General features: G+C 34.2%; 1 protein-coding gene across 1 annotated transcript in view; it reads right to left on the reverse strand.

Moving 5' to 3' along the window:
• The window catches only part of LOC134534704 (suppressor of lurcher protein 1-like), a 360,907-nt gene extending 349,726 nt beyond the window's left edge, over nt 1-11,181 (reverse strand). The window contains exon 1 of the mRNA XM_063373180.1: nt 10,523-11,181. The gene's annotated coding sequence lies outside the window, so the exon portion shown is untranslated. The remainder of the gene's footprint in view (nt 1-10,522) is intronic.
• Nucleotides 11,182-11,948: the final 767 nt, after the last annotated feature.

The raw sequence follows: 11,948 nt of genomic DNA on the forward strand, positions 1-11,948 counted from the left end.
TCAAAAATAGTTTCAAGTAAACATTTATATAAAAAATATACGATTTACAAAAAAGGTTGAACAGATTCGAGTGTGTTCATACTAAGGGAATTATAATTTTTTAGTCCGCCAACGCTTGTCCCTTCCACCCCTTGCATTTATGGCTGGTGGTATCAAAAATCGTATCAGACATAAGTTTCGGATAATATTTATAAAAATTCAACGGATTTAGTAGTGTGCATTGTAAGGGAGGTGTGAATTTTTTGTCCTTCATTCTTAAAAATTTTTTCCCATCCATTGCAGTAATGGTTGGTTGTGTAAAATATTGTTACATACGAAAGTTGTAGATACTATTTCAAGATTTTAAAATAAATAATAATGGATTTAAAGTTGTACATAATTCTAAATTATGAATTTTTTAAAATTCTATCCCTGTTTTAATTTTTTTTATTACTTGCAGCAATGGTTAATCTTAACAAAAATTGTTTCGGACAAAAGTATTAGATAGAAATTATAAGATTTATAAACAAGTTGAACATATTAGATTGTGTGCCTACTAGAAGAGTTATGAATTATTTTGTCCCCCAACACTTTTTTTTTCCTTTTGGTTGGTCGTATCAAAAATTTATTTAATTAAAGGTGTTTGGTATTACTCCCACAAGTTATAATGCATTCACATAAATGCGATGTTTATCATACTATATGAGTTATAGCCATTTTTCTGTTTGTAAAAAACCTTCGTCATTTCTACCCCTTTGGTTGGATTTTGCCCTTTTATGAACTCGAACAAGATTTTCCATTTCTATATTTTGTGTATCAGTCTGGAAGTGATTTGTGAAAAATTGCAGCAGTTATAGTGTCTATAAAATTGTGATATATATAAACTTTTGAGTTGACCATGGTTTTTGGGTCTATGAACCATGAAATGAAAAACTGTATAAAATATCATCGGAAGTGGCACCATGGTAACGGCTACAATAAATATACTTTTTTCGAAATCTACATAAAAAATTATGATAATAGGTTCTTATAAGTTAATCATATTGAATTACCCAGATATAGAAACACAGAGAATGTACTCGTAGTGAGTGGCTTATATGTAACCAGTGAAATTAAAGGTTATTAAAAATAGTAGTAGATGTCTAGCTTTGACCTACATTCGGTAGCAAAATTTTCAACAGAACGATTTATGGAATTAATATGGATTGAAAAGTCTTTAGGATTCTTCGGCACAGCCTACAGGAATAGGTAGATTTCGAAGTAACTATTTATTCTGGAAATATTTAGTAAAATTCTATAAATTTCTGGAACATTTTAAGAAATAAATGTACATAAAATCTTAATGTTTTCCAAAATTACAAAATTTCTATTAAAGATTTTCTTATTTTCCATGCAGCGAAAATATCATGGACGTTTTTAACTCAATGCATCCAGAACTGAATAACATAGAACGAATTTTATTTTATGCCCCCTTAGGTAGTAATTCAATTTTTTTTTGACCTCCTAACACTTTTTTTTTTAATCTTACACTAATAACTTGCTCGCATAAAAATTTGCTTTGCGCCAAGATTTAATATAATATTAAGAAGTTAAAAAAATTAATTCGAAAGAAATTTGATACTAAGGAAGTTTAATTATTTTTACTTCAAACCGTGTTTTAAAGGTAATAATTCGTTTCATAAAAAAACAGTTTCAGCCAAAGTTTTAGATAAAGTTTAGAATTTATATAATTAAATATAACGGAATTAATAGCATATCTATTTAGCATGCAATGTTTGTTTTTATTTTCAAACCTTGTCAATTCTTCTTGCAGTAATGGTTGGTTACATAAAAATTAATTTTAACAAAAATTTAAAAAAAAAATTAAGTTAGACAAAAATAAGTATGGATTCAATAGTGTACATGGTAGGTAAGTTTTATTTTTTTCTTATTCCTTGCACAGATTTTTTCAACCCCATGCAATTTTTGTTTGTAATATTATAACTAGTTTCTGACAAAAGTTTTTGAAAAAAATTACAAGATTTACAAACAAATTGAACGGATTTGATGGTGTTCCTATTATTTATTTTAAACCCCTCTTTATCCATCTTTTGCAATTGCTTATTGTGTCCGAAATTGTTCCAGTCAAAGGTTTTATATAATATTTGTAGGATTTACAAACAATTTGAACTGAAATATAGTTTCCCTTCTAAGAGAGTTATGAATTTTGTTTCTCATTCAACCCCTGTTTATACAACCCCTTGGAGTAATATTAGGTCGTATAAAATTATTTATGTCGAAATTGGTAAATAATAATTTATAGTTTTACAATATATGACATCGAATTTAATAGTGCACATGGTACGGAAATTAAGAATTTTTTTTTTAAAATTCTACACATTTTTTTAATCCCTGCAGAAATGGTTTATCTTAACAAAAAAATGTTTCAAACAACATTTTTAGAAAATTTCAAACAAAATTAAGATGAAAGCTGCCTTCAATTTCTTTTACCACTTTCACTACTGCGTACTAAATGTTCCATACGTCATACCTAAGAAATTTCATGTACGGATTTTATGGTGTGATTACTAAGGTAGTTATGAATTTTTATTTCTATTTCAACCCCTCTTTATCCACCCTTTGCAGCAATTGTTGGTGGTATCATAATATTTCAGAAAAACGTTTTGAATAAGAATTATAATATTTAAAAACTATTTAAACGGATTCAAAGGTGTGCCTAAGAATGGAGTTATGAAATTTTTCTGTCCTCCAACCCCTTTTTACTACATCCCTTGCTGTAATGGTTGGTCGTATCAAAAATTATTACAGACGATAGTTGTATATAATAATTTATGGTTTTGCAATAAATTATAACTGATTTGATAGTGTAAATTGTACGGAATTATTAATTTATTTTTAATTCTACCCCTGTTTTTTTTTCAACCCCATGCAGCAATGGCTCATGTTATCAAAAATTGTTTAAGTTAAAATTTTCAGATAAATTTAAAAGATTTACAATTTGAACGGATGTTATGGTGTGCCTACGAAGGAAGTTACGATTTATTTTGTCCTTGTTTTTTCCACCCCTTCCAGTTATGGTTGGTCGTATTAAAAATTTATTTGCAGAAAGGTTTTTGGTATTACTCCCACGAACTCTAAAACGTTCAAACGGATATGATACTCATCATATTATAGGAGCTATAGCGATTTTTTCTGTTTTTTTAAAACCTTCCCCGGTTCTTTCCCTTTGGTCAGATATTGAACATTAACGAACGCGAACGAGATTTGTCATGGTTATATGTTATTCATAAGTTTGGAAGCGATTCGTGAAAAAATTACGGCAGTTACCGTGTCCATAAAACCGCGATACATAAATATAAATAAATATATGTATTTATATTAACATTTCAGTTGACAATGGTTTTCGGGTCTATGGACCATGAAACGAAAAACTATATAAAAAAAATGGTTGTCAGTAAAGTCGGTTTACGGACGATAGTTTAAAGTGACAACGTCATAACAAAACATTGATGAAATTATTGCATACTTTTATGATTAAAATTGAATCATTTTTATTGAATCATCATTATTTTGTATGGATACAAGAAGGAGTAAATGAAATCTACAATTTAATTGATAAATTTACTTTTATTTGCAATCATTAATTCAAATATGTTTATTACTTTAACGAAGAGATTATTTTAACTATAACTTTTATACATGTTTGCTATTTTAACTTCTTCCAATCTGTGTTATTCTGTTAAGGATAGGACGATGATAGGAAAAGTAGGAAACGAATGGGAGTGTTTCAAGTTTAATGTGCCTCGAAAAAGTCAAATCGATGGTTGTTTCAATCGAGTGGAAGAGAGATAGATGCTACGCAAGCGTAAAATGAGCGTAACGGGACACAGCGTAAAGGGACAATGTGCGTAACGGGACACTTTTTCGTGCGTGCAGCCGGCGTTCATCGATTTATTAGACGTTGTCACGTCAAAATTTTTTTTGGAAGTCGCACTGTGGTAACGACTACAATAGGTAGTATTGCTTCTAAATCTACCTAAAAAGACATGAAAATGCCAGCTGAATGTAGGTGCTTGATGTTTAAACCTTGGTGGCGTTAAGAGCGATACTAGCTCCCACGTAACACGTCTCTTCTTCCCTACGCGCAAGACACCGAACTTACGTGCAGTATTTCTTGTCGGTAGCACATTTTTATGGGACTTTAAGCAGTGGCTATATAATTTAGAATTGTGATACTTTAGATGAAAGCTGCCTTCAATTCCTTTTACCACTTACACTATTGCGTACTAAATGTTCCATACGTCATACCTGTACAGGTTTCACGGTTTTTTTAAGTGTCCGAAAATACATTTAAAAAACGTGCAAACAAACTTCAACCGGCGCACGTAATGTTCCTTGAGTGCTTTTCGCAATCAGAAACCACTTAAAACTGTCGAGTGGTGAGTGTTATGGCCAACTGAAGGTGGAAGTACAATAGCCCGTCGCCTCCCTTCGCCCGTCAAAATCTTGGAAAACTCTAACTTTTGACGGACGGACGGATTATATCTAAAGTTTTAGCCGCGGCATTCAACTGTGGTGTTTGTATTAGGTCGTTCAGATGTTTATGTATTACAACAATTCGGTTCTCAAAACACAGGTACAAATAATTTAATCAGTACTGAAATTTTGCGAGGAGTTGCTAATGAACTTTCCGCCTTTACTCGATTCTAAGAGGGGCAGCAGTTCTAGACGTAAGTCAGTAATCATCACTGCACATGGCAATTCTATGCTCTTCTCAATGCACCAGAAACAAGCGCAGTGTTTTCGCACTCAAATGATTATTCAAAAATAATTTACTAACTCATTGTGAGGCTATTCATGTGTTCAATTCCTCGCATGGAAAAAAAATATATATATATACATCTGAATTTTTCCGCAAGCTATAAATTGGCGGACGGAGCACTCCTGCTTTTATTTCTTGTCCCACAAACTGGTTAAGGACCACGCCTAGACAGTCTGTGTTGGTGAGGCGGAATGATGTGTGCCACGAGGACGGCTCGTAAGACGTTTGGCCTGCACTATACAATTTTTTGTTTTGTAACATGTTAGCTCTCGGTACACGGCATTTGGTGCGAGTAATTTCGTGAACGGAACGAAGGTATCATGGAACGGAAATGTGCAACCACGGTGCTGCCATCTGTGTTGGATGCGGATGGTGCAAACCAAAGTGCTCAGAGCAAAAACAAAAATCTTTATGGTATTAACTGGTTGATGAGTTTTAACAAGTTGGGCAGAATTTAAATAAAATTCCTTGTCTAAAACCATTCTAAAGCCGGGGACTAGTATTTTTTCAAGTCTTTTTTTCACTTTTATCGAAGTCGTTTTATTAAATAGCTTAAAATTTCTGTCTGAAAATGAAATGATTCGATAGTCGACGTTGATGCTTCGGCAGCAAATTCTAACCAGGGTTGCGGAAAATACGTGTGATTCGCCTCCAGAGAAGTAGTTTAAGCAAAATTTATCAAGGTTGGTGTTATTTAAAAGAATTCTACGTAACATTTCGTGTCAAAGTTTCGTATTATAAGTGTATATGCAACATGAGATCACACGAATTTGCTCATTACCGAGGTTAGATGTTACACATCTCTGTCGAGTACTGAAAGACTCACTCACTTTTTTTTTTACAGTGTGGTCACGCCACCTCGACCAAAACGCCACTCGCCGAGTTTCAGCGGTGCAGACGGCGTGAAGATGGGATGAGCGTAAAGGGAAAGCTAGACGCACATAGTCTCCCCCCCCCCCCCCCCCCCCCCGACCGACATCTTTCTCGGAAACCAAACATCCTTTCCACAAGTTTTCCTCCTAGGAAGCGCCATTCTCTTATATTGTAACCATTGAGAAAAAAAGGGGGTAAAGGGTGCTTTCACGTTGGAAAAGGCGAGCTAGGAACCGCCCTCGCTGTGTCGGGTTTTCGCAAAACAAGAGTTCCCCCTGTCCGTGTAGTCGTGTTATCCACATTATCTCTTGAGTATCATCGTTGGATTCCTCTGTTCAAGGGCGGCTTCAGGAAGATTATTTTTTCTCAGCAAGGGCTATAGTACAAAGAAACGATGCAGTTGCAAAAAAAATGACTTAAAAGTTCATTTCAATTAAAAATTTTTCAAACACATGGCCTCAAAAAAAAGTAGCGCCTACTTTGATTTTTCCATACAACTTTTAATTGAAAGAAAAGTAAAACTTTTAATTTAGGTATTTAAGTAAAGATAAGTTGGACAATATTCTCAAAAATAAAACTTGAAAAAATGAAATTTTTGGTTGGTAGCGGCGACAGTCCTCCATTTAGAGCAGCGCTTGTCTCTGCTTATCGCTGTGAAGTCCAAGGTTGTTGTTTGCCTGTATTTACTCTTCTTGTTGCAGCTGTCTCGTCAGCCCAATGTGTTCTTCTGTGCTGTAGTATTTTTCTGACTAATTCCTTCCCAAAAAATTCTCTTTGCATTTTATTTCGGCTGATTTTGACTTGTTTTCTTCGTTTGTGTATTCATATTTCTTTGTTCATTCTTGGGGTTTTCTGTATGACATATGTATGGTGTAAATCAGAAATGGCTTATGTTCAAATAAATGTTTTCAATCAGTTGTTCCCTGGGCCCAACTTAAATAGATATACTCTACATTTTAGATAGACGAGTTAGTCGTGGCTTCAATCCCTGCATGGTTAATTCCTAGCATGTCTAAGCGTACAGGCTTTGGTATGAGACGCATTTAAGAGTATTTTATTACCCGTACCTCTCCCAACGCAATAAAATTTTTATCAAGCATGAATAAGGGAAAAAAAAAACAGGATGGTTAGGAACGTATTTACTATCTGCAGTACCTTATTTAGGTCAAGACTTAGCATGTACAATGAGTATGAGGAGGTTTTTCAGTACATAACGCATGGTTAAATTCTTCTGTCTACGCTTTCCTTATACATTTTTGTAATTATAGCAATTAATAGTTCTTTTTTTACATCAAATGCAATAAAAATCCCATAGGATGAATAGTAATATTTATAAAAATTCCCATTCCACACGTAATTCTCTTAAAAAGATAAATTAGAGTTTATAAGAATAATTTTATACACACTCATTTTCAACCTGAATGATATTTCCTATTAGCACATGCAATCTCACGATAAATACCTTATAAATAAGAGGATGTATTATATTGATAATAAAGATTTTCATTATATTAATTTTAATACATGATTATTCAGGGGTTGATAAGACCATTTTGGTAGAGGTGACTGGGGTAATAAAGTCAAATTTATTTAGGCTGTAGCTAAAATAGACGTAAAACAGTTCGGTTAACATGCAGGAATGGTAGAGTAGATAGGAAATTTCAGTGAACATAGGCCTGCGAATGTCTCTTTGTTGATAGAGTCTATCACTGGATGACTGTTACGTGGAATGCCATATCGGCAAGATGCACGACTATAGTCTATTTACTCACGTTAACTTGTCTCAAACTCGACAGTTTCCCAAAAGTAGTGCCGATTCTACCACTGTTTTTTCATTAAAAACAGTGATTGGAATAACCTAACGTGGTTGTCAGCGTTCGTAAACAAAAAATTACATTACACATTGCAAGTGACAGCTGGGAATGTGCGCTACTGGTAGCACTTTTAAGAACTATCATAATTGAGATAATTTACATGACATAGGCTTTAACTGCTGTTTTGTAATCCAGTCCGTGATGAAAATGAACACTCAGCAGTTCACCGTACCTGTTCGGTGCTGCGCACAGCAATGCCGTCTTTAGTCTGGGATGCCGACGGTTACGGTACACGATGGTGCACGCGCTAGTGAACTGAGTGGAGCTACTGCTACAGTAAACTGCACAACACTTCCAGAGCTAACGTTTTCATAAGTTTTCCTCAACACCTCCCTAACTTCTCCATTCCCTGCTCCAGCACCCTCAGTGAAAGTGCATCTCAATTCAGTGTAGCCAACGTACCTCAGTGCCATTTTTCGACCTTGTGTCTTTTTAAATAATTAAACAACAATGTTATTTGTTGCTATTTCTTAAAACTTTGGTTCAACAGATACAGACATGGTACAAAATATCCATGTGGTATTATCAGTTTGTTGTACAATACCATCGGATGTTTTCATCAATTGTATTTAATTGTTCGATTCCGCCTACGGGTATTTTTTTTTAAAACTGCTTTCCTCCGTGTTTATGAAATGCCGACAAAGGACATAAGTAGTTGGACACTGTTTTGGTCGATGAAAATTAAATATATTAACAGGGAAAGAAACTGAAAGGTTGGAACTCTGTACTGTGTGCAATGTGTCTTGCCTCGTGTAGTTGCTGAACTGTAATAAAACACGGATGTCTCATTGATGAATAATAGCATTTTTGAAACCAAACCAACCAGAGGTAAAGAAAACCATAGCAACGCTTGCTTGTACGCCCACTGCGTACGGGTGGTGTGTTCCGTACCGCGCACACCATCGCAGATATGGCATCCCACACAGCAGAGATCCAGCGCATTGCATGTCATTGCACGCACTAACTGCTCTAGAGATAAAACAGAAACATTTCCGGCACTTATTCTCATTGAAACTTCTGCCTCCTCTTCATACAATGCATATTCAGTCATATTTCTGTATTTTTTTGTAGATTCACCCAAAATGTAACCTGTATGTGTAGGCATACATCTAATCAATGCTTTTATCACGTGTGACCCTCGTCCTAGTTTAAAATGAATTAAATAAAAAAATAATGCAGGAAAATTAACAACTTGCAACTAACTTTACCTAGTTTATAAAGGAACTTTTAAGATACCTAGTTGCAGGGGGAAACTTTGTCTACGCTGATCTGAAGAGAGGATAGTACATTTAAGTTATTTCATTGAGATAATATACGTGTAAAATATATTTAAAAAAAACGCTTCTGCAATAGAATTTTTGCTTTGCTTTTTTTTTCAACATACAAACACCAACAAATAATAAAATATATACCTTGTAGGTAATCTACATTTTTAATTATTTTTCGTCTGCTATTTCCTGATACAGTTTTTGTACTGCAGTTTGGCAGATTTTTTTTCCGGCAGAAACTCGCCTTATGTAGGGGTGAAAGTAGTATAGAGTATATAATATATCTTATTTTAAAATACAAAATATTCAGAACTTACGTAATGTATTACAACAATTACAAAATATAGTATATTTTAAGCCATATTTAAGAGGAATATACTACTAATGTTTTACAACAGTATAAGTTACACAGTCCTTTGCGGTGAATTTTTATGCTTAAAATAAGACAATGTGTATTAAAATTCTATATATTATTTCGTAATAAACATTGCATACATTTCCAATGAAAAATTAGACAGTCAGATATTTTACTTTTGTTTCAGTGCAAGAGAATATAAGTGAAATATTTCTTTCCTTTAGTAGACTGTTAGTTTCATGTAAATGCGTTTGCGCGTTTATTTTTATTTTTTTGATTGGATAGTTACCTCATAAAATAAAATAAAATGTATTGTATTTAATTATATTACTTGAAAGTCCAAACAGAGCACTCACTTTTCGCAGGACATTGGTTAAATTTCCGGTAACGATAACCTAATCTCAGTTTTTCGTTGCCTCCCGAAGACACTCGAGTAAATTTTGGGACGGTTTCTTGCCAACAGATATGAATAATTTCATCATTTATTAGCTTGATTTGTTTTTGTTTGTATTTCTCCTTCTGTATCTATCCCTGTGTGACGTAAAGCCAATCACGAATGGTATACGAAATAACAATAGGAAAAATAAAATTTAAGCTTACATAGTATTGTAATAAAAAAAATAATGGGCGATTAAATCATAACATTAAGTTTAAATCGTAGATGATACCTCTATTGTCAATGTTCAGTAAGGGCTGCTACAAAAATTAATATTAACTTGTTTTATTTTTATCTAATTTTCTCAAGACAGAAATAAGGTTATGGCAAAATATTTTATAGTGTAATAAACCTATTTTAAATGGTGAGAAACTTAAATTACTTTAATGTAAGTAATCTGGCTGGGCTGTTTCAATGAACATAGCCGGCTCTATGTTCCTGGTTGCTGAAACAAAAAGCCACTCTTCTACTGTCTAAAGCGATCGCGTGTATATGTGAGTTGGAGATACAAGTTTGAAGAGTTTGTACCAGTCTCTTTATACATATCTACTTGAAGAAGAATGTGAAAAAAATTCTTTTCAATTACTTCACTTGGAAAATAAGTCACTAAAAAAAACAAACGAGGAAAGTACTTTTTTTAACAATGAGTGAGATATTTCTTAAACTCTGTTTGGAATGAAAGGTCATTCAGGAATATTACATTTACCAGAAATGAAATATTTCATGAAGATGTATACGCTGTCTGTAGCATATACACAAGTGGTTTCTTTTAATTAGGTATAATAGATTACAACATTTTGAATTTGAAATGACAGAGTGCCCCAAAACGACCATAAATTTGGAGTTTAAAGTATTTTTAAGTTACTATGTCTATGTTAAAAATGAACTAACATTTCTTTATTTGTTGCGACTTACCGAATTTAAGGTCGAAAATCGAAAACAGCAGGTAGCTAAAGGATTTAACTGAAGTCTTCTGGAACGACGGAAAATTTTCATTTCGTAGAGACACTTCACGAGGGATTTGACATCATTCGCTTAAAAACGGACACGTGTGGTGAGTGTGAATATACAAGCAGATAATTGTTTACATTGACGCGTCGAAGACGAAGGGGAAGGGGGACAGAAAACTGAAAGCAATACTGAACAAAGGTGTGCAAACCTATTTTTTTCGGCAAAATTTTAGAAAGAAATCACAGTAGGGAGTGTATATATACGAGCGTTCCACAACTTTGCTCAGGCGAATGTCCAACTTATAGCGTCAAGTGTTACGGAGCATTAATTTTTAACATACATTGAATTAAACTGTAAAACCGAACTCCACGGATTTTATCCGACGATGGGTGGTTATGAAGATAAATTTAGCGAGAGAGGGTTGATGCTAGTGGAACGCCGCCTGAGACGCCATGTATTCAGGATTGTTCCAGGGGGAATGTGGTGACTAGCAAGTTGCTGCGAGTGCAGTTGCTCTGGGCCGGAGCGCGCCGCGGTCGGACGCGCCGGAGCGAGCACGTACAGCCCCCTACAGCTGCTGCGAAGCCACGGCGTCTTCTCGCGCGTACCGCCGCCCGCCGACTGAACTCGGACGCGCTTGGCCGCCCAGGGAAAAGGGGTGGGGGAAATGACCGGTTGGAGGGGGGAGGGGGTGGGATGGCGACGCGCGCAGCTTCGAGCCGCCGCCGCTGGGCACCACCAACATGGCAACGTCACACGTTCTCCAGAGGCTATCGGAAACCAACACACGTATGCTTTTAACATGTCCTGTTTTAGGCACATGAATTTACATAAATTCGTGTTATAACGACATTCAAATGTGTATAAAAGGATTTTCCTACAAAAAAAAAAGGCCTTAATTAATGGTTTTTATGAACTTGAAAGCAAATTTTTAAGTCATTCATAGCATGTAGCTACTAAAATCATTTAATCATGTGATAAACAGTTTTGTGTTGACCGTTCGTAAGTAGTTTTCGTCTTCAAATATTTATTTTTAGTATATCATTCATTAACCAACCAAAAAAAAAAGTTTTCCTGAATCCCCGAAAAATTTATGTTTATATTAATTTGTGAAAAAGTAAATTTTATTGATTTTATGAATAATATACTAATAATAAAGAGTTTTAAGACGAAGGCCACACATGAAAGGTTAATTCAAAATTATATACCAAATGATTCAATGCCTTCCATACATGCTGAACTGACATAAACAATTCTTTTTAGTTCAAAAGAACCATTAAATAAGCACTGTTTAGCTGAAAAATCTCTTTTAAACAATTAAATATGATTATAGTAAGTATTTATTAAAATCATGTGCAAAAAAATAAATATTAGAATCAAAACAAATTAG

This window comes from Bacillus rossius, chromosome 8 (assembly GCF_032445375.1).
Source record: "Bacillus rossius redtenbacheri isolate Brsri chromosome 8, Brsri_v3, whole genome shotgun sequence".
NCBI classification, from domain to species: domain Eukaryota; kingdom Metazoa; phylum Arthropoda; class Insecta; order Phasmatodea; family Bacillidae; genus Bacillus; species Bacillus rossius.